This window comes from Bos indicus x Bos taurus, chromosome 16, assembly GCF_003369695.1.
Source record: "Bos indicus x Bos taurus breed Angus x Brahman F1 hybrid chromosome 16, Bos_hybrid_MaternalHap_v2.0, whole genome shotgun sequence".
In the NCBI taxonomy this organism is placed as follows: Eukaryota; Metazoa; Chordata; class Mammalia; order Artiodactyla; family Bovidae; genus Bos; species Bos indicus x Bos taurus.
Window position 1 is genome coordinate 34,936,260 of NC_040091.1, and position 22,919 is coordinate 34,959,178.

General features: G+C 40.6%; 1 protein-coding gene across 6 annotated transcripts in view; it reads left to right on the top strand.

Moving 5' to 3' along the window:
- RGS7 (regulator of G protein signaling 7) overlaps positions 1 to 22,919 on the top strand; it is a 486,265-nt gene that overhangs the window by 203,458 nt on the left and 259,888 nt on the right. Inside the window, exon 2 of one of the 6 annotated variants that reach the window (XM_027564732.1) lies at positions 16,092 to 16,254. The exons of the other annotated variants lie outside the window; for them this stretch is intronic. The gene's annotated coding sequence lies outside the window, so the exon portion shown is untranslated. The remainder of the gene's footprint in view (positions 1 to 16,091; positions 16,255 to 22,919) is intronic. 6 annotated transcript variants of the gene reach the window in all.

A 22,919-nucleotide genomic window follows, 5' to 3' on the forward strand; every position in this document is an offset into this window, starting at 1 on the left:
TTTAAAAAAAAAGATAAAAATAGGATGAAGAAGTAGAATCAATTGTTGTTCAATCAATCAGTCCTATCTGATTCTTTGCGACCCCATGGATTGCAGCATGCCAGGCATCCCTGTCCTTCACCATCTCACAGAAGTTGCTCAAACTCATGTCCATTGAGTCGGTGATGCTATCCAATCATTTTATCCTCTGTCATCCCTTTCTCCTCCTGCCTTCAATCTTTCTTTCCCACCATCAGGGTCTTTTCTAATGAGTCAGCTCTTCACATCAGGTGGCCAAAGTATTGGAGCTTCAGCTTCAGCATCAGTCCTTCCAATGAGTGTTAAGGGTTGATTTCGTTTAGGATTAACTGGTTTGACCTCCTTGCTGTCCAAGAGACCCTCAAGAGTCTTCTCCAACACCACAGTTAAAAAGCATCAATTCTTTGGTGCTCAGCTTTTTTTGCTGTCCAGCTCTCACATCCTTACATGACAACTGGAAAAAACATAGCTTTGATTATATGGACCTTTGTTGACAAATTAATGTCTCTGGTTTTTAATATGCTGTCTAGGTTCATCATAGCTTTTCTTCCAAGGAGCAAGTGTCTTTGAATTTCATGGCTGTAGTTACCATCTGCAGTAATTTTGGAACCAAGAAAATAAAGTCTCTCACTATTTCTATTGTTTCCCCATCTTTTTGCCATGAAGTGGAAACAATGGAATTGTTTATTTCTCTTTAAGAAATTACTTTAAAAGAAGAATCATGTTCATGCATAAATCATGTAGGCACAGTTTTTGTTGTTGTTGTTCTGTTCTTTAGATTACATGGTGGTTCTCAGACTTTAGGTTAAAAATCCTACATGATTGTAAATCCACATCCATGTGTACTTCATGGATAACTTCAGAAATGTAAAAGGATACATTTAACTTTCTTTGATTTTTCTTTATGTACTTACTTGAGAGCCCAATCTCCTATAAAAATGCACCTCCACAATATTTTTTCTCCTTTTTTCTATATTCAGTTCAATTCAGTCACTCAGTCATGTCTGACTCTTTGCGACCCCCTGAATTGCAGCACGCCAGGCATCCCTGTCCATCACCAACTCCCAGAGTTCACTCAAACTCATGTCCATTGAGTTGGTGATGCCATCCAGTCATCTCATCCTCTGTCGTCCCCTTCTCCTCCTGCCCCCAATCCCTCCCAGCATCAGAATCTTTTCCAATGAGTCAATTCTTCGCATGAGGTGGCCAAAGTACTGGAGTTTCAGCTTTAGCATCAGTCCTTCCAATGAACACCCAGGACTGATCTTTAGGATGGACTGGTTGGATCTCCTTGCAGTCTAAGGGACTCTTAAGAGTCTTCTCCAACACCACAGTTCAAAAGCATCAATTCTTCGGTGCTCAGCTTTCTTCACAGTCCAACTCTCACATCCATACATGACCACTGGAAAAATCATAGTGATAGTGATAGTGAAATCGTTCAGTCATGTCCGACTCTTTGGGACCACATGGACAGTAGCCAACCAGGCTCCTCTGTCCATGGGATTTTCCAGGCAAGAATACTGGAGTGGGTTGCCATTAAATGGACCTTTGTTGGCAAAGTAATGTCTCTGCTTTTGAATATGCTACCTAGGTTATGAAAATGTTCAAATTAAAGGTTAATTTCTCCTTAGTAGATTAATCTGAACTTCCACATCTTTTCAATTATGTCTGTATCATGGCACTTGAAAATATATTATATCTGATAGCTGCCTTCCAAGAATAACTTAGCCATCTGTTTATCCATTGCGTGTCATAGCAACCTGACATGTGCTTAGGTCAATAGGAGTTGTTTTTAAAATAAATAGGTATAAAAATAGCTATAAAAATGAATATATTCTGTCATCTTCAACAAAGCAACTAGGTAATTTAATTTTTTTCTGGGCTCCTGACATCACAGTAATTGTGGGCTCATGATCCTTAGTAGAATGTGGTGGTTGGTGGTGGTTTAGTTGCTAAGTCATGTCCAACTCTTGGATTGTAGCCCACTAAGGCTATTCTATCCATGAAATTCTCCAGGCAAGAATACTGGAGTGAGTTGCCATTCATTCTCCAGGGGATCTTCCCACCCAGAAATTGAACCTTGTCTCTTGTGTCTCCTACATTGGCAGGTGGATTCTTGACCACTGAGACACCTGGAAAGTCCTTTAGTAGAATACTTCACCCAATGCATTTTAAATGTTTTTACTCAATGCATTTCTTGATTAACAAACCAGAACTGCTTATGTTAGATATTAAGTGACTTTACTTTTTTATTAATAATATAACCCTCTTTTTGTCTGTTGATTGATGCAAAGTTGCCTCATCCTTACTTGTAATACTCAGAGGTGAATTGCACTCCATTTCCCACCCTCTTCTGCTGTGTCCGTCTGGCTTCTACTAAGTAACAATCACTTCTTTTAGCTATCTGGTGTCTTTCTCCTGACAGTGATGCCACAGATGTTTTTTGGTCTGAAGATGCCTAAGGGGTGTCAGGTTCTCTGATGTCATTCTTGTGCCAAGGCCATACAGAAGTAGGGAGAATGCTCCTCTCTCATTACTCTTCCATTTTTTCCACATGGTTCCCATGGGGTTCGCAAATGTTTTTCTATATATAACCTCTCTTTCCCAATCTCTTACTAGAATTCAGACAGGAATATATGGGAAGACCAGGCTGGATGACAAATCTGAACTCGTAAAATTAGTCGTCTTCTTTACAAATTATCTTTGCACTTGACCCAACTTGACTTCTTCCTGAGAGTGAATTATTTCCTTAGGAAAAATTTCAGTACCATCTATAGATAGACTGTTTATAGGCCTGACCCATCTATCTACCACACACACATAGATTACTTTTTTCCAGTTGTCATCACAGTTGTGATAAATGAAGGATGATTTATTGTGCTTTGAATATCTACAAGGCCTATTTAGCCATTTGCAACAGGATAAGCCAGACGAGAAAGGTTCTATTCCTGTCTGGTGAGATAGAGCAGACTGTGGCTGAGGTGAACCTTTTTCAAGTGCTGACAGTAGAAATCAAGTACCAAAGATAGACACACACTCAAATCACACTGCAGTCATTGTTGCAAAGAAATAATTATTGATAGAGATTTCTAGAAAAGGTAGTGTAATAGGCACATGTGTGAAGTCCAAGGACTGAGAGCTAAGACATAGTCAACTTGTATATCTAAGCAGGAAGGCAAGTCATATTTGGGTGGTCTCTAATAGGGAGAAGGACCAGCCCTCAGACTTAGTTGTGAATCTGGGCTTCAGGGTTTAATGAGTACATGGCAGTTGTAAATTTCACAGACAAATGTAGAGGAAGGTGCCGTGGTTTCCCTGCTGCTACACATGCGTAACCTCTCCCACTATGACATCCCACACTAGAGAGGTTGTCAATAGTGAGATAACCTGGAGTAACAGGCAAGTTTGGCCTTGGAGTACAAAATGAAGCAGGGCAAATGCTAATGGAGTTTTGCCCAGAGAATGCATTGGTCATAGCAAACACCCTCTTCCCACAATGCAAGAGACGACTTCTCATCCAAGAAATGGACATCACCAGATGCTCAATACCAAAATCAGATTGATTACATTCTTTGCAGCTAAGGATGGAGAAGCTTCAGACAGTCAGCAAAAATAAGACCAGGAGCTGACTGTGGCTCATATCATGAACTCCTTATTGCAAAATTCAGACTTAAATTGAAGAAAGTAGGGAAAACCACTAGGCCATCCAGGTATGACCTAAATCAAATCCCTTACAATTATGCAGTGGAAGTGACAAATAGATTCAAGGGATCAGATCTGACCGAGAGAGTGCACGAAGAACTATGGATGGAGGCTTATAACATTTTACAGGAGGCAGTAATCAAAATCATCCCCAGGAAAAAGAAATGCAAAAAGACAAAATGATTGTCTGAGAAGGTGTTAAAAATAGCTGAGAAAAGAAGAGAAGTGAAAGACAAAGGAGAAAAGGAAAGATATACCCACCTGAATGTAGAGTTCCAAATAATAGCAAGGAGAGATAAGAAAGCCTTCCTAAGTGATCAGTGCAAAGAAACTGAGGAAGACAAAAAAAATGGGAAAGACTAGAGATCTCTTCAAGAAAATTAGAAATATCAAGGGAATATTTCATTGAAAGATTGGCACAGTAAAGGACAGAAATGGTATGGACCTAACAGAAGCAAAAGCTATTAAGAAGAGGTGGGAAGAATACACAGAAGAAATATACAAAAAATATCTTCATAACCCAGATAACCACAATGGTGTAATCACTTACCTAGAGCCAGACATTCTGGAGTGCAAGGTCAAGTGGGCCTTAGGAAGTATCACTATGAACAAAGCTAGTGGAGATGATGGAGTTCCAGCTGAGCTATTTCAAATCCTAAAAGATGATTCTGTTAAAGTACTGACTCAATATGCCAGCAAATTTGGAAAACTCAGCAGTGGCCGCAGGACTGGAAAAGCCCAATTTTCATTACAGTCCCAACAAAAGACAGTGCCAAAGAATGTTCAAACTACTACACAGTTGCACTCATTTCACATGCTAGCAATGCAATTCTCCAAGCTAGACTTTAACAGTACACAAACTGAGAATTTCCACATGTTAAAGCTGGATTTAAAAAAGGCAGAGCAACCAGAGATCTCATTGCCACCATCCTTTGAATCATAGAAAAAGCAAGAGAATTCTAGAAAAACAGCTACTTCTGCTTCATTGACTATGCTAAAGTCTTTGACTGTGTGGATCTCAACAAACTGGAAAATTCTTAAAGAGATGAAAATACCAGACCACCTTACCTGCCTCCTGAGAAATATCTGTGCAGGTCAAGAAGCACAGTTAGAACCAGACATGGAACAACAGACTGGTTCCAAATTGGAAAAGGAGTATGTCAAGGCTATATATTGTCACCCTGCTTACTAATGCAGAGTACATCATGCGAAATGCCAGAATGTTTAAAGCACAAGCTGGAATCAAGATTGCTGGGAGAAATATCAATAACCTCAGATATGTAGATGACACCATGCTTATGGCAGAAAGTGAAGAAGAACTAAAGAGCCTCTTGATAAAAGTGAAAAAGAAGAGTGAAAAAGTTGGCTTAAAACTCAGTATTGAAAAAATGAATATCAAGGCATCTCGTCCCATCACTTCATGGCGAATAGATGGGAAAACAATGGAAGCAGTGACAGACTTTATTTTCTTGGGCTCCAAAATCACTGCAGATGGTGACTGCAGCCATAAAATTAAAAGACGCTTGCTCCTTGGAAGAAAAGCTATTGACATCTTATTACAAAGCAGAGACATTACTTTGCTGACAAAGGTCTGTCTAGTCAAAGCTATGCTTTTTCCATTAGTTAGATATGGATGTAAGAATTGGACAATAAAGAAGGCCGAGCACCATAGAATTGGTGCTTTTGAACTGCAGTGTTGGAGAGAACTCTTGAGAGTCCCTTGGACTGCAAGATCCAGCCAGTGAATCCTAAAGGAAACCAGTCCCAAATATTCATTGGAAGGACTGATTCTGAATCTGAAGCTCCAATACTTTGGTCACCTGATCCGAAGAACTTACTCATTAGAAAAGATCCTGATGCTGGGAAAGATTGAAGGCAGAAGGAGAAGGGGACGAAAGAGAATGAAATAGTTGGATGGCATCACTGACTCAATGGATATGAGTTTCCGCAAGCTCTGGGAGGTGATGAAGAACAGGGAAGCCTGGTGTGTTGTAGTCCATGTTGTCGCAAAGAGTTGGATACGACTGAGTGACTGAAGTGTCTGAGCGACTGAATAACAGTAATAACTAGAGTGGTGCATTTATTACAGCTGATAAACCTACACTGACATAGCATTATCACCCAAAGTCTGTAGTTTACATTAGAGTTCACTCTTGTTATTGTACATTAAATGAGTTTGGACAGATGTATAATAACATGTATCTGATTGGGGGAAGGAGGAGAAGGGGACGACAGAGGATGAGATGGCTGGCTGGCATCACTGACTCGATGGACGTGAGTCTGAGTGAACTCCAGGAGTTGGTGATGGACATGGAGGCCTGGCGTGCTGCGATTCATGGGGTCGCGCAGAGTCAGACACGACTGAATGACTGAACTGAACTGAACTGAACCACTCTAGCATCATGCAGAATAATTTCATGACCTGAAAAATTCTCTGTATTCTTCCTATTCTTCCCTCTACTCTCTAGCCTCTGAAAACCACTGATCTTTTTACTGTTTCCATGGTTTTGTCTTTTCCAGATTGTCATAGAGTTGGAATCATATGGTATGTATCCTTTTCAGATTGGCTACTTTCACTTAGTTACAAGCATTTTAGATTCCAGTGGTACTGTTCTTCCTGGTTTATAGATAAGAACGTAACAGTGAAAGCTGTGTGACTTGCCTAGGATCACACAGAAGAAGTTTAAGTGGCTGTGTGTCTGACTTCAGAGCTGGAGATAGCTCCAGACCCCCTTCCTCCTGCTGACCTTTGTTGGTAGCAAAGTCAGGAATCCCCAAGCCCCTTGACTCTTGATCTATTGCTCTTTCTATGGTGCCATTTTGTTTCTCAAATAAGGTGCTATTACAATATAAGAGAAGGGCTTCCCTGGTAGCTCAGGGGTAAAGAATCTGCAGTGCAGGAGATGCAGGAGACGTAGGTTCAATCCCCGAGTTGGGAAAATTCCCTGGAGCAAGGCATGGCAGCCCACCCCAGTATTCTTGCCTGGAGAATCCCATGGACAGAGGAGCCTGGCAGGCTGCAGTCCATATGATCATAAAGAGCTGAACATGACTGAAATGACTGAGCACACATGCATTCATAATACAAGAGAGGGGCTTCCCAGGTGGCTCAGGTAAAAGTATCAGCTTGCCAAGCAAGAGATGCAGCTTCAATTCCTGGGTCAGGAAGATCCATTGGAAAAGGAAATGGCAACCACTCTAGTATTGCTTGGGAAATCCCACAGACAGAGGAGCCTGGCGGGCTACACTCTATGGGGTTGCAAAGAGTAGGACATGACTGAGTGACTGAACCACCACCACCACCACCACACACATAATACAAGAGTAATTATAGGGATGGAAACCTTATTCTCTGCTTGGAAACACAGTCCCACATGCAGGCTGTGTCCTAGAGATCTGTTTCTCAGCATTACATTTCCTTATGGTTGCCATGCAACAAGAAACATGCGTCAAGGTGTGTTTCTTATATATGATGTTCTGGGACTGATAATTTTTAAGGGAGAACAAAACACACACACACACAAACACGCACACTTTGTTATGTTCCTGTGTTTACCACACATTCAGCTAAATATTCTTATCCACCTTATATTTGAATCACACTGAAGAATGGATGACTATTAATTATACAGGACCTCACATTTGTAATTTTCCTATTATTGCAATGTTACATTTTTATTTAACATTTCATAAAGTGAAAGACATATACCTAAATTTTAGAATTCCAAAAGGCCTGGAAATGTACTCTATATTCCTTTGTATCCCTCACAGTGCCTATTGTGGAGAAGGCAATGGCACCCCACTCCAGTACTCTTGCCCGGAAAATCCCATGGATGGAGGAGTCTGGTAGGCTGCAGTCCATGGGGTCGCTAGGAGTCGGACACGACTGAGTGACTTCACTTTCACTTTTCACTTTCATGCATTGGAGAAGGAAATGGCAACCCACTCCAGTGTTCTTGGCTGGAGAATCCCAGGGACAGGGGAGCCTGGTGGGCCGCCGTCTCTGGGATCGCACAGAATCGGACATGACTGAAGTGACTTAGCAGCAGCAGCAGCAGCAGTGCCTATCGAAGTGCTTCCTGTGAGTATAATTTAATATAGATTTGCCAATTAACTTGTCCCTAAAACCAAACTGTGATAATCGCACACCTTTTAGCTGAAACTCTTGGTGAATTTCTTCTGGGTGTCCACATACTGTGATACTATATTCTTCTGGAATTTGGTGGGGAATTGGACTAAGAGGCTTTTTAGATCAATTGTGTATCAGTAGACTCTCTATAATTACTGTGAGGGAAACTGTAGGTCAGCATTGTCCATCTGAACCTGTGTGGCAGTAAATTGTGTGCTTGTGGAGATTTATTATGCACCAATATTATGAATAATGGAAGGCTTTGGAGCTACAGGCATTTACCTGCTTACACAGGACTTTGCTCAATTGTGGCTACCTCATTTCAGTATGTCAAATGGGAGTCCTAACCATCTTTTACTTGCTCTAATTTGGTGCTGCAGTGACTCAGAATAAGTGATTGATGATTAAATTATCTATCAACTGGAGTTTTTGAGAATCTACAAAGTATTTGACATTTGTTAAATTCTAGGACTTTATCTATGAACATATCAGGCCTGTTCCCACCTTCACAGATCTAACAGTTCAGTAATAATGTATTTAGTGATGCACATGTCTTTAGGCTGAGCTACAATGTTATAGGTATCTTTAAAATTCTACACAGTGAGAACTAAAGATATATAGCATAGTTTGATATATATCTTTATATATAGAGCACAGATTGATATATATCAGTCTTAGAGTAGGATCTAAAACTGATGCATGAGAGATAAATGGAAGTGATAATGAATAAAAGTTTATCTTTATTCCAAACATCTGGTGTGAGTAAATGTATTAAATTTTACCTGGATTTTCATGTCATATCAGTAAAACCTAAGATGCATTCTTTAGAAACTATATCCATAAGAAATATATTTGGCAAAATTTGATACTGCCTTACCTTATGCAGCGTATCAACCTCATTATACACGATTGACCACATCTTCCTTGAAACATATTTTTCTATTGGCTTCTGTCTGTCATATTCCTTTGGTTTTCCTCTTATTGCAGTGGTCCTTGATGGCTATTCACCCTCTATCAGCCTCCAAATACTCAACTCCCAGGCGTTGATATTGGGCACTCCTCTCATCTCTATGATTAGTCTCTCTATAAGTTATCACAGATAGTCCGACAGCTTTCAGTACAGTTCAGTTCAATCGCTCAGTCGTGTCCGTCTCTTTGTGACCCCATGAATCGCAGCACGCCAGGCCTCCCTCTCCATGACCAACTCCCAGAGTTCACTCAAACTCACGTCCATCGAGTCGGTGATGCCATCCAGCCATCTTATCCTCTGTCGTCCCCTTTTCCTCCTTCCCCCAATCCCTCCCAGCATCAGAGTCTTTTCCAGTGAGTCAACTCTTCGCATGAGGTGGCCAAAGTACTGGAGTTTCAGCTTTAGCATCATTCCTTCCAAAGAACACCCAGGGCTGATCTTTAGAATGGACTGGTTGGATCTCCTTGCAGTCCAAGGGACTCTCCAGAGTCTTATCCAACACCACAGTTCAAAAGCATCAGTTCTTCAGTGCTCAGCTTTCTTCACAGTCCCATAGCTTTAAATCTATCCAAATACTGATAATTCCCAAATTTGTATCTCTTACTCTCAATGATATCCTAGACTCTTGACTTACATATACAACTACCTTTTTCACATCTCCATCTAATTACTAGTAGACATCTCAACTGTAATGCAACTAAATTGAATCTCTGGATTTCCTCCTTGTTTATTCGCTAAGTTGTGTCCTACTCTCTGCAACTCCACAGACTGCAGCATCGCCAGGCCTCCCAGTTCCTCACTATCTCCCAGAGTTTGCCCAGGTTCATGTCCGTTGCTATTCAACCATCTCATCCTCTTTCGCTCTCTTCTCCTTTTGCCTTCATCTTTCCCAGCATCTGGGTCTTTTCCAGTGAATTATTTGTTCCCATCAGGTGGCCAAAGTATTTGAGCTTCCAGCTTCAGCATTAGTTCTTCCAGTGAATATTCAGGTTGATTTCCTTTAGGATTGACTGGTTTGATTGAAGTAAATTGAACCTCTGGATTTCCCCCTACCCTTCCCTTTTCCTCCAGTTTTCCCAGTCTCAGTAAATGCCACATCCATCTAGGTAGTTGCTTAGGCACTTAAGAATAAGACCTAGGATTTGACTTTATTCTCTTTTTCTCCTCATTCTTACCCCATTCTCACCAAGAAGTCCTGCTGGCTCGATCTCCAAAATGTGTCTTAATTCTGTTCATTCCTCTACCTCCCCACTGCCACCGTCAGTCCAAGCTAGTACTGATTTTCACCTGAACTTCTGCAGTAGCCTTGTAACTATTTTATCTCAGAATTTGCTTCCCTGCAGTCCATTTTGCACTTAGCATTCAGAGTGCATAAAGTTATTTGAATAATTTTATTTGTCCTAAAAGGACATTCCCTTGTTCAGATTTTTCCAATAGCTTCCTATATTCACAGTAAAACCCAAATTCCTAAATATGGTCACAGATGATCTGGCCAGCATGAACCTCTCTGACCCGATTTTCCAGTGTGTTCCCCATCCATTTTTATGCTTGAGGTTCACGGGCGTTCTTTGTTTTCATTGAGAATGCCATATGCGTTCTTGTCAGAAGACCCTTAGATCTACTACTTCCCTCTGTGTTTGATGCCCTCCTCTGGCCCTTACCTTTTTACTGCTCTGGTGTCTGCTCATTCATTGCTTCTTCAGACAGGTCTCCTTTGGCCAGCTCTATGAAGTAGCCTTTCACTCACCTTGTGATGTGATCAGATTTTATTTCTTTCATGGCCTGTTTCATTATCTCTTTACTGACTGTGACAGGCATCTTTATCCCCACACCTGAATGTAAGCTCACTGAAGACATGTGCTTTTCCATATTGTTTGTTGTTCTCTCCTAGTCAGTCAGAATACCCATCAAGCCCTCAGGAAGTACTGCTTGCATAAATCCCTTAGCTCTGTGCATAGCCTCAAAGTCCTTTTCAGTTTGGTGAGATGGTACTCTGTCAACTTGATACATCACCATTTTTAGAACTTGGAAGGCCAAGTTGCATAGGGTCCTACTCCAATACTTTGGCCACCTGATGCGAAGAGTTGACTCATTGGAAAAGACCCTAATGCTGGGAGGGATTGGGGGCAGGAAGAGAAGGGGACAACAGAGGATGAGATGGCTGGATGGCATCACCGACTCAATGGACATGAGTTTGGATGAACTCCGGGAGTTGGTGATGGACAGGGAGGCCTGGCGTGCTGATTCATGGGGTTGCAAAGAGTCAGACACGACTGAGTGACTAAACTGAACTGAACTGATTGCTGAGCAGTTTCTCATGCCTAATCCCATTATTTCCCAGAGGAGGGAATCAGCACAACAGACTACCAGAGGATCCTGCCATGTGACTTTGCTCTCCAGGATTTCCCTCAAGATGTGAAGAGTTCAGAGTAGGGTTTATTTTTCCTTATAAGGTTAATATCATTGTTGCTGTTCAATCACTGTCATGTGTCTGACTGTTTGCAACCCTAAAGAATTGATGCTTTTGAACTGTGGTGTTGGAGAAGACTCTTGAGAGTCTCTTGGACTGCAAGGAGATCCAACCAGTACATCCTAGAGGAGATCAGTCCTGGGTGTTCATAGGAAGGACTGATGTTGAAGCTGAAGCTCCAGTACTTTGGCCACCTGATGCGAAGAGCTGACTCATTTGAAAAGACCCTGATGCTGGGAAAGATTGAGGGCAGGAGGAGAAGGGGATGACAGAGGATGAGATGGTTGGATGGCATCACCGACTCAATGGACATGGCTTTGGGTAGACTCTGGGAGTTGGTGATGGACAGGGAGGCCTGGTGTGCTGCAGTTCATGGGGTTTCAAAGAGTCAGAGACGACTGAGTGACTGAACTGGAACTGGAACTGGATGCAGCACACCAGGCTTCCCTGTCCTTCACCATCAATAATGCTATTATTGTGCTGTGCTGTGCTGTGCTGTGCTAAGTCGGTTCAGTCATGTCCAATGCTTTGTGACCCCATGGATGTAGCCCACCAGGATCCTCTGTCCATGGGATTCTCCAGGCAGGAAACTAGAGTGGATTGCCATGCCCTCCTCCGGGGGATCTTCCCAACCAAGGGATTGAACCCGCATCTCTTATGTCTCCTGCATTGGCAAGTGAGTTCTTTACCACTAGCACCACAGCTTTAATTACCCCAAATGCAGCTGCATTTTACCTTTGTCTAACATATAAGCTCCCAGTCCATGTTTCCTGTCTCAGTGGTTGTGTATAATTCTCAGACCTTCATTTACTACTCCTGGGTTTAGGAGCCTTCAGTTCAGTCACTCAGTCATGTCCAACTCTTTGTGACCCCATGGACTGCAGCATGGCAGACTTCTCTGTCCATCACTAACTACTGGAGCCTACTCAAACTCATGTCCATCGCATTGGTGATGCCATCCAACCATCTCATCCTCTGTTGCCCCTTTCTCCTCCTGCCCTCAATCTTTCCCAGCATCAGGGTCTTTTCCAGTAAGTCAGTTCTTTGCATCAGGTGGCCAAAGTATTTGAGTTTCAGCTTCAGCATCAGTCCTCCCGATGAATATTCAGGGCTTATTTCCTTTAGGATGAACAGTTTGGATCTCCTTGCAGTCCAAGGGACTCTCAAGAGTCTTCTCCAACACCACAGTTCAAAAGCATCAATTTTGGGGCACTCAGCTTTCCTTATAGTCCAACTCACACATCCATACATGACTATTGGAAGAACCATAGCTTTGACTAGATGGACCTTTGCTGGTAAAGTAATGTCTCTGCTTTTTAATATGCTGTCTAGATTGGTGATAGCTTTTCTTCCAAGGAGCAAGCATCTTTTCATTTCATGGCTGCAGTCACCATCTGCAGTGATTTTGGAGCCCCCCAAAATAAAGTCTGTTACTGTTTCCATTGTTTTCTCATCTATTTGCCATGAAGTGATGGGACCAGATGCCATGATCTTCTTTTTTTGAATGCTGAGTTTTAAGCCAACTTTTTCACTCTCCTCTTTCGCTTTCATCAAGAGGCTCTTTAGTTCTTCACTTTCTGCCATAAACATGGTGTCATCTGTATATCTGCGGTTACTGAGGATCCTTAGCCAATTAGAAAAGTTCATCTGACTTCTAGGTAAGTAGTGTTCTCCTAGAGGGTAAAATGGGTGCTTGGAAGATATTGACTCAGAAATAAAATGCTTCAGATGAGTGTATGAACAAGTGAACAAGCTAATAACTGAGATTTTAGAAGCATCTCAGGCAGCTTTGGTCTTCCCAAAGCTCAGCTCTGAACCTGACCCTGATAGAAATCTTTCAAAGCTTTCCACTGCTGACACATCCTATCTTAGGATAATACTCAAGGACTTTTTTCAGCCATGACTCCCCTTCACAACCGTATCTCCCATGTCTTTCCTTCCAAGGATGGCAGAATAACAAAGGGAAGGTGGGGTCTGGCTACTGGTGTGTCTGCCTTGTCTCAGCTCTTCTTCCTCTCACATATGATCTTCCCTTGTTTAAATTTATTGAAGTTTAATCCTTTTTGCCTCCTTTGTCATGGATTCCTCCCACCACACAGCCTGACACACTTCTCTCTTTTAAATCTCATATTTCTCAGCTATTCTCTTAGATATTAGAATTACCACATTCTGGCTTTGATGCAGATGTTCACTTTCTTTCCTAGTCTGCAAGCACCTTACAGTCTTCCAGGTCTGTGAAGATCCATAAGCCTTGCACAAAAGCCTGGTCTTCCCTTTGAGAGGACCTCTTCCACACATGTGGCATCCTGGGGGGTTATTCATGGAGCAGTGAGTGAGGAAGTAGTACTCAGAGAGTTACATGAGAACCCCTACAAACTGGGGAGGTGGTGACTGAAGCCTCCCTGCTGTGACATCCCGTTCTTCTGCTCTCTCCTGTGTGTGTTTCAGTCACTCAGATGTGTCTGACTCTTTGTGACCCCCATGGACTATAGCCTGCCAGGCTCCTCTGTCCATGGAATTTTTCAGGCAAGAATACAGGAGTGAGTTGCCATTTCCTACTCCAGGGGATCTTTCTGACCTGGGGATTGAACCTGTGTCTCTTGCCTCTCCTGCATTTGCAGGAGGATTCTTTACCACTGCACCACCTGGGCAGCCCCTGGTAACCATATAAAAGTAGTAATGAACCTTACATGCTGCTAATGTGTAACAGGAGACAAAGATGCCTTCTGTTTCTCAGGTATCTTTCTTTTGATATTTTCTATGAATTGGAGTCTAGAAATACATGGGAGATATTTTCCCTTTCAAATATTCTAAAAAAGAGCTCCATTAGTTTTCCAGTATTCATAGAGCTGCACAGAGTGCTTTTCTTACTGATCACCAAGTGTAGAGGAAAAGAAAGGAGTTGCCCTTGTATAAGCACTTTTCCATTTAATTTTTAAAAATAGCTCAAGATTGTAATGCGTTTTAGCTTTGGGTCCACCACTAATATGCTAGACTTCCCAAGTGGCTCAGTGTTAAAGAATCCTCCTGCCGATGCAGGTTCGATCCCTGGGTCGGGAAGATCCCTGGAGGAAGAAATGACAACCTACCCCAGTATTCTTGCCTGGAAAATTCCATGGACATGACTGAAGTGACTGAGCATGCACGCATGCATGCTAACTAGCTGGTTCCTGATAAAATGGGAATTAGTAATAGTCTCACCTGAAAGAGTTTTAAGGATTAATGAAAATACTTCATACAAAGCACTCAGCCTAGTGTCTGGACAAGAGAATGACTGAGATATTAAAAATAAAAGTTTCCCTCGGGTGTGCCGTGCAACACTTTGAGTTTTCATTAGCATTAATAGCTCACTCTAATTCTGTGGATCTGAACCAACACACTTCTTATTGGAACAGAAGAATCAGCCTCTTACAAATTTGTACTTTGGGCGAAGTAAAGATTTACATTTCTAAAATTGCCTCTTGCTTTCTGACTCTGGTTTTAACACATAGGAATTGCTTTTGTGGACAATAATTTAAGTGGTGGAATGCTTCCATGATAGATTTTCAATTCTCTCAATGTGATACTTGAAGCAATGCTCAAAGTTAACCATTTTATTTAAAAATTGGATTGTGTCTTATTAATTTCTTAGGATCACTAAAATTCTTGGTGAATTCCTCAGGATTAATAAAAGAGGGCTGTGAGCTCTTATTTTTCCTTACTTTCCCTTCAGCAGACCTCAAGGTGGGTGGTAAGTGAATATACGAAGTCAGTGCACTTGGAAATAAATTTGTATTTTTAAACAGCCAAACTCTCCATACACTGTGGTGTTAGGTTAAAACTGACTCAGAAACATGAGTAGCATTTCCGCTCTTGTCCTTCCTCCAGAGTAAGTGTGAGTAAGTGTGTTCTGAGTAAACCAGAAGAATGGGAATGTGGACTCATTTCTCAGTACTGTCTCAAGCTGCATCTCTTGCTGTAAAACTGAAGTATCATCTGGCTTGACTGGTAGGAGAGCAGAAGTGGTTGTTGGATGGATGGGTAGCTGGGAGGCAAAAATTGGTAATTATTAGATTACCATAAAAATAGCTAACTTGGAGCCATGTAACCACTTTTCTCTCAGGCAAGTCAACCATACTTTCTATAAACTTTGAAATAAAAACTTCTGGCTGTTAAATTTCTAAAATATGTTGATATACATTATGATGTTTGATATTCATAACAACTCTGTGACCAAGGTAAGTCAGGCGTCTTTATTTATTTGTACAGAAAAGGAAAGAAAGAGTCAGGCAATCAAAGTATCAACATTCACTGGAAGAAGTTAACTAGAACAGAGGCTTGAGTATGAGTCCCAGAGGCTGTGCTTCAAATCCGAAACCTGCCCCATGTAAATGGTGACTCTAAAGGATAGAAAACCTCTGAACCTCAGCTTATGAATCTAAAAAATGATTATAACTGACATTATGTATGATTTATTACAAGGAACATAAGTTGGAAGCTACATTTAAGATATGAAGATGGTCTAATAATCTCTAAGGAAAAAATTAGCATTGGTTTATTTATGCTTCTCTTTCAAGGACCAAAATGTTATGCCAGGAAAATTCCTTGGCTCCCTTTTAGTGCAAAAATGTGGTGGAAAGAAGGCCTGATTGTCATGTATCCTTCAAGTTGCTTGCCTTTTTACTCTTTAAAGGAGCATTGCAAATTTTGGGGGAAAAAAAGTGCAGTTACTGGTGGATAATCTCCACTGTTTATTGCATTCTTTATGAACTTTAGAAATAAAATTTCCTTTCCTGCTGATTTTGTTCTTTTCCACTTGACAGAAACAGATGACTCATTTCTCCAGGTTTGAGGACGGCAACGATTTAATGTTTTCAAAGTCATCAGCAAATTAACTGACATCAAAATCAAGGCTGAGTTTAGACGCAAAATCAGATTACTTTGTCCTTGGATTGTCAGTTCAAAATCTGGTGAATTCTTTCTAATGTGAGTCCAACTTACTGTTCACAAAGCATTAAACTATGCTGTGTGTGTGTGTGTGTGTGTGTGTGCATACTCAGTCGTATCTCACTCTGTGACTCCATCAGCTCCTTTATCCATGGAATTTTCCAGGCAAGAATACTGGAGTAGTTTGCTATTTTCTTTTCCAGGGAATCTTCTTGACCCAAGGATCAAACCTGTGTCTCTTGTATCTCCTGCTTGGCAGGCAAGTTCTTTAGTAGCTGAGCCACCACTATGGATAGGACCTTAATTTTAGTCAGTAATTTATAAATGTACAGTCCAGCAAACCTATCCTATTCTTTGCCCTAGTCTTCTGGTTAAGTATTGGATTTTGAGATACTGTTTTTTTTTTTTTTTCTTTACTATGAGTAAATGTAATTATTTCAAATCCTGGATTTGAAATAATATTTCAAATAAAAATATTTTTGTTTTACCATTTTATCTTTATGTTTTGCAATTTCTTTATCAAAGTCAATGTGTTCATTCCCCCAAAAGCATAGCTAGTGATGCCAGCAAAGACCATAGTATCTAGACTGCTAAAGAAGCTGTGCTTTTAAAAAAAAAATAATGTGCCAAAATCAGAAACAGAAGACAAAACCAACAAGTATCTTAGCAACACAGAAGTGACTGTATAAACAATAGGTTCATTAGAAAAGCAGTTTCTAAAATACACTGAGTCCTGGTAGAGAAATCCTAGTTTGCTAAAGGCTCATCTGAGTATAATCAGTTAGGTTAAACTTTCTATCACATAATTTTCCACTTGTTAAATTGTGAAGAAGATGCAGTCTTTTTTTTTTCTTTCTGGGTTGTTAATTGGGATATTTCATGAGTAGCACAAACACTAAATTTACACAGTTTTAAAAGAAATACATTGAATAAAGAAACCTGTAGTCAATCCCTTTACGACAGATGGATTAACTTTGATTTCTTTGCACTACTGGAGTGAATGATTAAGAAGGCATTACAAAAGTGTTCTAATTAACTAATTATCTAACGAACATAGAGAAAGCTGGAGTCATTTCCATTTACTGTACCTATTTTTCTCATGGATTAGGTACAGAAATAGTCTGGTTTTCAAAATATCACATGTGTTAAGATATTCTCACATTGTTAACTCAATGACAGGTACTAGAAAGTGATTTAAAAACCTTTAGAACTCACTTATTATAAAACTGAGCTTTGGAGGAGTTTTGAATCATATCATAATATAATTGTAGATTTACATTTATATTTAAAATTTCTGACATTTTATTTTGTGGAACTATTAGTCATATTAATGTTCGATAAATTTGTGTTAAATGAATGAATGAATGGACCTGTGAAAGAACATTTATAGGAGTTAAAAAAACGTCATACTTGCTAAGTCATCTCAGTTGTGTCCAACTCTTTGTGACCCTATGGACCCCACCAGGCTCCTCTGTCCATGGGATTCTCCAGGCAAGAATACTGGAGTGGGTTACCATACCCTCCTCCAGGGGATCTTTCTGACCCAGGGTTCGAACCCAAGTTTCTTATGCCTCCTGGTTTGGCAGTTGGGTTCTTTACCACTAGTGCCACCCAGGAAGCCCTAAAAGAACTGAGTCACTGTCTAAGATTGTGTGGCTGTGTCTCAGTTAAATTGTCAGCAAAGTGGGACTGATATCTGATTTATGGGATTATGGTGAGAAATGAAAGAAAACCACTGATAATTATTTAAAGTAATGTGATCAGCCCTGGGATTTCTTTGGAAGGAATGATGCTAAAGCTGAAACTCCAGTACTTTGGCCACCTCATATGAAGAGTTGACTGATTGGAAAAGACTCTGATTCTGGGAGGGATTGGGGGCAAAAGGAGAAGGGGATGACAGAGGATGAGATGGCTGGATGGCATCACTGACTCGATGGACGTGAGTCTGAGTGAACTTCGAGAGTTGGTGATGGACAGGGAAGCCTGGCATGCTTCGATTCATGGGGTCACAAAGAATTGGACACGACTGAGTGACTGAACTGACTGACTGACTGACTGATGCTTTATTTAGTGTGGTAACATTTAATTTATCCAACATTGAGAAAATGATATGTTTGATGAATGAAATTTCTAGGCATTCACCAATTTAGTTCACTTCAGTTGCTCAGTCATGTTCGACTCTTTGCGACCCCATGGACTGCAGCACGCCAGGCTTCCCTGTCCTTCACCAACTCCCAGAGCTTGCTCAAACCCATGTCCATGGAATCGGTGATGCCATCTAACCATTTCATCCTCTGTCAACCCCTTCTTCTCTTGCATTCAATCTTTCCCAGCATTGGGGTCTTTATTAATGAGTCAACTCTTCACATAAGGTGGCCAAAGTATTGGAGCTTTAGCTTCAGCATCAGTCATTCCAGTAAATATTCAGGATTGATTTCCTTTAGGATTGACTGGTTTGTTCTCCTTGCAGTCCAAGGGACTCTCAAAAGTCTTCTCCAACACCACAATTCAAAAGCATCAGTTCTTTGGTGTTCAGCTTTCCTTATGGTCCAACTCTCACAACCATACGTGACTACTGTAAAACCATAACTTTGACTATATGGACCTTTTTCAGCAAAGTAATGTCTCTGGTTTTTAATATGGTGTCTAGGTTGGTCATAGCTTTTCTAACAAGGAGCAAGCGTCTTTTAATTTCATAGCTGCAGTCACCATCTGCAGTGATTTGGGAGCCCCCAAAAATAAAGTCTCTCACTGTTTCCATTGTTTCCCTATCTTTTTGCCATGAAGTGATGGGACCAGATGCCATGATCTTCTTTTTTTGAATGTTGAGTTTTAAGCCAGCTTTTTCACTCTCCTCTTTCACTTTCATCAAGAGGCTCTTTAGTTCCTCTTTGCTTTCTGCCATAAGAGTGACATCATCTGCATATCTGAGGATATTGATATTTCTCCCAGCAATCTTGATTCCAGCTTGTGCTTCATCCAGGCCAGTATTTTGAATGATGTACTCTGCATATAAGTTAAATAAGCAGGGTGACAATATACAGCCTTGACATACTCCTTTTCCAATTTGGAACCAGTCCATTGTTCCATGTCCAGTTCTAACTGTTGCTTCTTGACCTGCATAATTTAGATAGTATTAAAAATAGCTAATTTGACAGAAAAACTCTAAAATGCGGCATGTATTTCTTTCCTTTATTGAACAGAACATAATGAACATAATTTAACCTTGCTCTAATGACTCTTTTTTATAAAGTGTGCTGCAAAGTAATAATTTTTTCTTGTTTATTCAGTTTGTAGGACTGATGGCTCCTACATCAAATGGCCCCTAACTGCTTTGCTTGTTTAATTAGGTTATTCCTGTCATTGGTCACTTCTATCTTAAGAAGATTGACTTTATTGCTTCTAGCCTTTAGTTCTCTGTGTCTTGGATTAGGTAGGATTCATAGGAGAAAGAGGGGATCTAAACATGTTGAGTAATATATTGTTGGTTTTTAGTCACTAATTTGTTTCCAACTCTTTTGTGATCCCCTGGACTGTATTGGAATGGCTGCCATTTCTTCCCAACCCAGGGATTGAACCCAAGTCTCCTGCATGGATAGTCAGACTGTTTAGCACTGAGCCACTGGGGAAGCCCTTTTGAGTAGTATTTGTTATTGTTGTTCAGTCCCTAAGTCAGTCCAACTCTGACCCCATGGCCTGCAGCCTGACAAGCTTCCCTGTCCTTCACTATCTACCAAGTTTTCTCAAATTAATGTGCATTGAGTCAGTGATGCTATCTAACCATCTCATTCTCTGCCACCCTCTTTTTTCTTTTGCTTTCAATCTTTCCCAACATTGGAATCTTTTCCAGTGAGTTCACTCTTTCCATCAGGTGGCCAAAGTATTGGAGCTTCAGCTTCAGCATCAGTCCTTCCAATGAATAGTAAGGGTTGATTTCCTTTAGAATTCACTGGTTTGATCTCCTTGCAGTCCAAGGGACTCTCAAGAGTCTTCTGAAGCACCGCAGTTTGAAAGCATCAATTCTTTGGTGCTCAGGGTTCTTTATGGTCCAACTCTCACATTCGTACACAACTGGTGTAAAAACCATAGCTTTGACTATGCAGACCTTTGGCGGGAGAGTGAAGTCTCTGCTTTTTAATATGCTGTCTAGGTTTGCCATAGCTTTTCTTCCAAGGAGCAAGTGTCTTTTAATTTCATGGCTGCAGTCACCATCCACAGTGATTTTGTATCCCAAGAAAATAAAATTTGCCACTGTTTCCATTTTTTCCCCATCTATTGGCCATGAAGTGATAGACCAGATGCCCCTGTGAGTATGTATAAATAGTATAGTTTAGTACTATGGTTATGGTTATGGTTATAGTCATCTGAGTTAAATGTTTTTCATGATATTCAGATTATGTAAAACCTTATTGGCAACTCTTAGAATAGTTACTTACATTCAGACTGAGGACAAGAGTTTCCTCAGTTTTGGGGTTTATTGATCCCAAGTATACATTAGCATATGTCCTGTTGGTTGGTTGCAAACTGATGCCCCATAGACAAAATCTGCCTAGTTGATAATGTTTTGTTTGTCTTGCACAGTATTTTTAAAATGTGGCAAACTTCACATGCATATTTAGATATCTGGCTTCTTGATAATGTCCTTAGCAACAGTCTGCCAGGTCTAATTAGAAGCTACCATGTTCAGATGGATCAGGGGCTTCTCAGAGTAACAGTACCCCACTGGTCATCTTACACCTGGCTTTCATTCCTTTATGTTACTTCCTTGGGCCTCCTGTAGACTCATGAGTTTTCAACCTGTCATTGTGTTATATAATAAGCATTAGCAAGCATGTGTGATGTGAAGAGATGATTAAGACAGCCCTAGGCCTCCAAGCACACACAGTCTGTTGGGAAAGACAGGCACTGAAGCAAATAATTATAATGGTAAAAGTGCCATAATGAAGATTTGCATAAAGTACTAGAGGAGTTATTACTACTTATTGCAAAGAAGCAAGAGAGAAAGAGAAAATGTATCCAAAGGTCTTTTGTTCTTTATGAGATGAAATGCCACAGATATGGGGAAGATTTTTTTTAAATGCAGAATAATTCTTGGACAAGTGCATGATATCCACTGGGCTTGTCCTTCTCTTTTTTCCCTTTTTATATGTAACTATTTTGTTTATTGAGAACATTTGATACGTGTTCCCCTTATCTTTACCACTGAAGGCAGCAATGTAAGGTTATTGATTTTGTCTTTTTCTTTCTTCATGTTGTCATGCATGTGATACAATATTTCATTTTAGATTACTGCTTTTTCAGTGTCACCAGAAACAAATGATAATAAAAAGTAATTAGGCAAAACGCTACCAACCACCACCACCAATGTGTTTTGTATTTGGCTGACACTGTTTTTATTTTAGCTTCATCAATGATTTGTTTTACTTTTCATCAGAATCAGGTTTTTAACCTGACTGTATGAAACATGATAATTGCCTAGGTAATTATGACAGAAGTACTATTTCATGTAGGATTTAGCATAGGAACACTTGGAGAAATGTCTCCCTGTAATTTGTGATGGCATTCATATTTGTTTCTTCTTGTGATCTCTGCTCAAAGGAATTTTTGTTCCTCCCAGGAATATGCACCTCATTTTATCTGTGTGAACTGGGCTCCCCAGGTGACTCAGTGGTAAAGAACCCGCCTGCCAATGCAGAAGACAGGGATTTGATCCTTAGGTTGGGAAGATCCTCTGGAGGAGGAGATGGCAACCCATTCCAGTATTCCTCCTGAGATAATCCCATAGACAGAGGAGCTTGGTGGGTTACAGTCCATGGGATTGCAAAGAGTCTCACACAGCTAAGTGACTAAAGCGCATCTGTTTTAATTACTAGTGGAAAAGGAACGAAGCACCGGGATCAGCTAGAGAAAAAGAGGTTCTCAGGCTAAAAGTCTAAAGATTTTTGTACATGAGACTATCTTTTTTTTTTTAATTGGAAGGTAGTTGCTTTACAATGTTGTGTTGTTTTCTGCCATATAAAATGCAAATCAGCTATAAGTATACATATACATACATACATATATATCCCCTCTCTGTTGAACAATATAGTAAGGTTTATCAACAAAGAATTTTCTCTAAAATGAAGGTGAGATACTAAGTGTAATATTCAGTTTAGTTCAGTCACTCAGTCATGTCCGATTCTTTACGACCACAGTGACTGCAGCATGTCAGGCCTCCCTGTCCATCACTGACTCCTGGAGTTTACTGAAACTCATGTCCACTGAGTCGGTGATGCCATCCAACCATCTCATCCTCTGTCATCCCCTTCTCCTTCTGCCTTCAATCTTTCCCAGCATCAGGGTCTTTTCCAATGACTCAGTTCTTTGCGTTAGGTGGCCAAAGTATTGTAGCTTCAGCTTCAGCATCAGTCCTTCCAATGAGTATGCAGGACTGATTTCTGTTAGGATGGACTGGTTTGATTTCCTTGCAGTCCAAGGGACTCTAAAGAGTCTTCTCCAACACAACAGTTCAAAAGCATCAATTCTTCGGTGCTCAGCTTTCTTTATAGTTCAATTCTCACATTCATACATGACTATTGGAAAAATTGTATTTTTGACTAGATGGACCTTTGTCGGCAAAGTAACATCTCTGCTTTTTAATATGCTGTCTAGATTGGTCATAGCTTTTCTTCCAAGGAGTAAGCATCTTTTAATTTCATGGCTAC